Genomic DNA, 6461 nt, shown 5'->3' with positions numbered 1-6461 from the left:
CAATGTGAAACCTCCTGCTGCTGCTAGGTTTACAAACAAGCCCATTGTCCTGTGCCTCCGAATATCATTGGTACTGAAGGCCCATCTGGGGGCTTGAGACCTTGTGTCCCAGCCCAGGCCCCTCAGGTTTTCCCCTTAGTTGGGAAGCATCACTTCCCGGGGGTGTTTGTTTGCCCTCTTGTTTTCAGAATTTTTCTCTAGAGTCAGTGAAGCTGAAATGTTCTTCCCTCCATCTTCATCTATCAACATTCTACTCGTCCTTCAAGGCCCAGCACAAATACCACCTCCTCCATGAAGCCTTCCCTAATTGCACCCCAACTCCTCCTCTCCAACCAATAATTTTTCAATGCTTCTGCCATGATGCAAAAGAATTATAGCTGTAGCAGTTAGTCTAGTTTGCCATGTATTCACTTTTTAAAAACATTTTATACTCATTTCTTACTATGTCTTTCACTCTGTAACTTCTATGAAAACTCACACTGTCTTATATAAAGCATAATAAAGTTCAAATTCAATCAATTAACTTGTCTTGACATGAATTGATGACACAGGAGAAATTGCAAGAGAGGCCATCTCTTGAGACTTATTCCGTAGCCATGGAGGTGGGAGTGGGGAACTTGTGAAACCTGGACCTAGGCACAGGTCTGCTGGATTTAAAGAACTTGATGGTCTCCTCATCGTACTGTTCTTTGTCCGAGTAGTGGGGTTACTGGGGACATAGAGGTAGACCTTCTTTTATTCTGGATTTAGGGGCCATTTGGTAGTATTTGGGCACCACAATTTTGAAACCCCTCTGGGCAAAGGTCAAACCTTTCAACACGAGAAAACCTCAACTCCTCCCTTCCAGTGTCTCCCTTGGGCCCAAATGAATGTGAAGAAGTCATTTATTTAGTTTCTATGCTTAAGCTACCATCTGCCCATTTTAGGAAAGATAAAAGTCTTTTGATTGTTAACAGAATCATCACGACTAGAAGTACAGAGATCTTGATTTTAGTCCTGCCTCTGTTCAATCTTACTGCGGATATTTGGACAAAGTAGGCTATGGGGGAAGCTACACTCATTTTTCATTGAGCCTTGACTCCTGACCTGAAACGATGCGTAGGTGGAGGAGAAGTCTCCAAGCTAGTAGTCCAATCCTCAATCTTGTCTCCAGAACACACAGGAGATGCCATCTTGAATATAGTTACTTATATGTTGCCATGTTTCCATATTGCCCATCTCTGTTAGAAATCAAGTAGCCCATATAGGTAATGTAATAGTTTAATATGGTCACCAGATGGCACTATGATATTACAATAGAACTTAAATCTTTTATGGATGAGAAATTTATTTGCTAAATAAAAAACGCATCTAAAGGAAAGGAACTCTTTTTTTTTTTAAAGAACTAGCTATGTGTCAGACTCCATGCTCAGTGCTTCACATACACGACCTCATTTTAATGTCCATAACAACCATAGGGAGTACTTACTACTCATTAGCTAGGCTTTTCAAAGATAAGGATACTAAGTGACAGAAAAACTTACCTTGATTAAGAGTTGTTGTTGTTAAGTGCCATTGAGTCAGTTCCAACTCATAGCGACCCTGTCGAGGGTTTCCAAGGAGCAGCTTGTGAGTTTAAACCACCGACCTTGCGGTCCAAACCGACTTTGCAGTCCGCGCATTAACACACAGCGCCACATCCAGTCATTAACTAGCCCTCCGAGAGCCAGGTACATCCAGTTGCTATGGTGGTGGTTGTGTGCCGTGGAGTCGGTTCCCACTCAGAGCGACCCTGCATAGGGTTGCCAAGGCTGTAAATCTTTACGGGAGCAGAACGCCCCATTTGTCTTCCGCGGAATGGCTGGTAGTTTCGAACTGCTGACCTTGAGGTTAGCAGCCTGCCTCGTAACCACTATGTTACCAGTTACCCATTAAGTGATGGATCAAGGCTAATCATGCCTATTGGACTCCCAAACCTGGATCTTGTCCATGAAAACATGCTGCCTCCAAGAAGAGGAGTCATGCTTTCGTAATCGTCACATCGCTAATTTAAATCTCACGTGCACATGTAATGCGTAGGTGTTGTTACTGTTGTTGAATGCCGTCCAGTTGGTTCCGACTCATTGTTGTTGTTGTTATGTGCCGTGGAGTCGGTTTCGACGCATAGCGACCTTGTACAGGGTTTCCGAGGCTGTAAATCTTTACGGGAGCAGAAAGCCTCATCTTTGTCCCGCGGAACAGCTGTTAGTTTCGAACTGCTGACTTTCCGGTTCGCAGCCAGATTTGTAACCACTAAGCTACCAGAGCTCCTTGGTTCCACCTCATAGCAACCCTCTATATAGGGTTTCTGAGGAGCAACTAACGAGCTTGAACCGACAGCCTTTCTGTCCAGAACGTTAACCCACAGCGCCATATCAGGACTCCAATGTGTAGACTGTTGTTGTTGTTGTAAAATGCCGTCGAGTCGGTTCCGACCCATAGTGACCCTGTATAGGGTTTTCCAGGTGCGGCTGGTGAGCTTGAACTGCCAACCTTGTTGTTCAAATAACTTTACAGTCCAGCGCATTAACCTGTAGGTAGACATAGTCTTTTTTCCCAAAGAAATCCAAAGCACCAATCTGGATCAGTATATCTTTTTTAATAGACACACTGATGTGAATTAATCTCAAGATAATTATGCTGAATGACAGACTCCAGGATCCTCCCCGCCCCCGCTCCCACCCCCACCCCAAAGTAAAAGAGTGCATGCATGCATGATTCCAGTTATATAAAATCTAGAAAATGAAAGCTACTATACAGTGACAAAGGAGCTCTGGTAGCATAGTGGTTATGAGGCAGGATGCTAACCTCAAAGTCAGCAGCAGTTCAAAACTGCCAGCCATTCAGCGGGAGAAAGACGAGGCTTTCTGCTCCCGTAAAGACTTACAGCCTCGAAAATCCTATGCAAGGTCACTATGAGTCGGAACCGACTCCAAAGCACACCACCACCACCATACAGTGACAGAAAGTGTATAACTGGTTGCCAGGCGGAACAAGAGGAGGAGAGAAATGATAGGATTACAAACAGGTCCAAGGAAACTTTGGAGTCCTGGTTTGGCACTGTGAGATATTGAGCTGGACCACAAGGTTGGTTTGAAATGCAAGGTTGGGAGCGAAGCAAATTCACCAGCCCCTCCTCGGAAACCCTATACAGACTCGACAGCACTTATTAACAATAACAACAAGAAGAACTTTTGGGGATAATTATTTTGGACCTGCATGAATTTGTCAAAACTCAGAGCCGCACATTAAAGAGTGAAATTTACTACTACATATACATTTTGTAAAGTGAGGCCTTTCAATCATAACACCCTCCCACTGATGTTTTCGTTACAGTTATCAAATATAAATACAAATACAAACGCATTGCCATCAAGCCAATTCTAACTCATGATAACCCCAGATCTTTTTATTTATTTTTGACCTTGTATTGTGAATTGAGTGGAGGTCTACAGTGTAGATCATCAGTTTTACAGTCAACAAATCATACACTTCTCTTCATCTCAGTGATTGCAGTTCCTTCCATGTAACATCAGTTACTCCATTTCTTTCCTATGATTCTTGCTTCCATCTTCCTTTCCCAATTCTACTGAACTTTGTCTTTGGGTAAATGTTGCCATTTTGATCTCAAATGGCTGACAAGTTTATCTGTGGTGTACGTGCCTCACTAGCGTTGTTGTCCCACCTACAGACTTATCTATTGTTGGGCTGAAAATTGAACCATGGGGGTGAGTTCAGGGCCATAGTCTCGGGTTACAACAGTGAGTTTGATCTTTTTTTATGAGCATGAATTTTGTTCCACATTTTCTCCCACTCTGTCTAGGACCTTCTAATGTGATCCCTTTCAGAGCACTTGGTAGTGGCAGCAGGCACCATTTAGTTCTTCTTGTCTCAGGATTTTGGAGATGGATGATCACATGGTCCATTAGTCCACTGGACTAATTGTTTGCAAGAGTCTTCAATTTTCATCATACTTCTTTCCTCTAGACAGGGAAAGACCAAGAGTTGTGGCTTAGGTGGATGTTCATGAGCTTTTAAGATCTCAGTCACTACTCATCAAAGTAGGATGCAGAACAGTCTTTGTGGACTTTGTTACACTCATTGACCATAGTGTCCCTTGAGACTCCATAGGGTTTTCTTGGCTATAAAGCTTATGGACGCAAATCACCAGACATTTCAAACCACCAACCTTTAGGTTAGTGTCAAGTAAAAACTCTTTGTACCACCCATGGACCCTAAATCATAAGTATATTTAAATACATTTAAAACCCTACCAGAAAATGTTATAGTTTTGACTTTCAATAATCACACATATTTTAAAGAAATTAGTAGAAGAAAACTAGCCTAAAAAAATCTACTAGAATATTTATCATTTCAGTTCTCCTTCCATGTTCCTGAAGTTTGAATCTTCTTTCTGGCATCATTCATGTTTAACCTGAAAAACTGTCTTCAGTATTTCTTTTAGATCAGGTCTGATATCAATTCTCTAAGTTTTTCTTCATCTTAGAATGTCTTTATTTTGTTATTATGAATAATGCCACTATAAACATACATGTACAAGATTTTTATGTGGGCATATGTTTTCACTTCTCTTTGGTATATACCTAAGAGTAGAATTTCTGAATCACATGGTAATTCCATGTTTAACTCTTTGAGGAATGGCCATTTTCTAAACTGGCTGCACCGTTTTACAGCTCTACCAAAAGTGAATGAGGATTCCAATTTCTCCACATCCTTGCCAACAATTGTTACTATCTGTCTTTTTCTATTGTAGCCATCTTAGTGACTGTGCAGTGGCATTATCTGCTAACCGAAAAGTCCATGGTTAAAACCCACCAGCCACACCTTGGAAACCTTATACAGGTTCATTATGAATCAGAATCTACTTCAGGGCACTTAACAACAACAACAACGACTAATAATGATGGTGATGATTAGTCATTTATACATTTTCTTTGGAGAAAATGTCTATTTGAATTTTTTGCACATTTTAAAATTGTATAGATAGATAGATAGATAGATAGATAGATAGATAGATAGATAGATAGCATGTTGTTGTTGTTTTTAAGTACTGTGGAGTCGGTTCCGACTCATAGTGACCCTGTACAGGGTTTCCGAGGCTGTAAATCTTTACGGGAGCAGAATGCCTCATCTTTCTCCCGCGGAACCTCTGGTAGTTTTGAACTGCTGACCTTGCGGTTCACAGCCCGATTCGTAACCACTACGCTACCAGAGCTCCTTATATATAACATAGTGGTTACGAATCAGCCTGCTAACCTCAAGGTCGGCAGTTCGAAACTAACAGCCATTCCGTGGGAGGAAGATGAGGCTTTCTGCTCCCGTAAAGATTTGTAGCCTCGGAAACCCTGTGCAAGGTCACTATGAGTTAGAACTCCACGGTACTTAACAACAACATATAAGGAGCTCTGGTAGCGTAGTGGTTACGAATCAGGCTGCGAACCTTAAGGTCAGTGGTTTGAAACTACCAGCCGCTCCGCAGGAGAAAGATGAGGCTTTCTACTTCCGTAAAGATTTACACCCTCGGAAACCCTGTACATGGTCGCTATGGGTCGGAATCGACTCGACAACACTTAACAACAACAACAATATATATATATATGTATGTATGTATAAAAGCTATATATATAAAATATATATAGCTTCCACGTGGGGGAAGGATTGGAGCCGCCACAGACGCCTGGCAGAACTGCAGAGATAAAGGTGTGGACATTCTTTTCTTTTGGTAGCTGTTCATTGGTCCCTTGCTGTCCACACACCTCCATTCTGGTGACTATAGGGGTGCCTGAGCGAGTGGGCACCCTAGCCCCACCCTTGGAGGGTTCTACTACGCATGCGCACAGATCTTCTCGAAATTTAAAGAGACAGTTTCCAATTAAAACCAAATGGCCACAGTCGGCCCTGAACTGTTTACCACTAGAAAAAAGGCCTGAACGGGGATTGTGGGGCAGGACAAGCAGACAAAAAAAGGAAATAAGCTGAAAATTAAATCCTAAATTCCGTCAGAGCTCAGTCAACAACAACATGGAACACCGGGCCAAGAGGGCTCATGAGATAGTGTTGGAACTCTGAAACAAATATAAAGCTATGTTTGGAGGATTGGAGGGTTTACAGCTGGGGAATTTGAAGGAAATCCAGAAATCCATTGTATTCTGGATCAAGACATTCAGCCGCCATTTTGGAAGAGAACATCTTGATTGTATTATGATTGATAGTATCAGGAGAGAACATCTTGATTGTATCTTGATTGTATCAGGATTGACATCGAAATTTAAAGTGTCAGTATCAACATAAAACCAAATGGCCACCACTCGTCTGTCTGTCGTGCTGTGGTGGCTTGAGTTGCTGTGATTCTGAGGCTATGCCACCAGTATTTTAAATAACCAGAGCTTCCAGAAAAAGACAAATTAGGAAGAAAGAATGAC

The sequence above is a fragment of the Chrysochloris asiatica genome, unplaced genomic scaffold, assembly GCF_000296735.1.
Source record: "Chrysochloris asiatica unplaced genomic scaffold, ChrAsi1.0 scaffold00231, whole genome shotgun sequence".
NCBI classification, from domain to species: Eukaryota; Metazoa; Chordata; class Mammalia; order Afrosoricida; family Chrysochloridae; genus Chrysochloris; species Chrysochloris asiatica.
The sequence above is the reverse complement of the archived record's forward strand: the minus strand, read 5'-3'. Positions refer to the sequence as shown.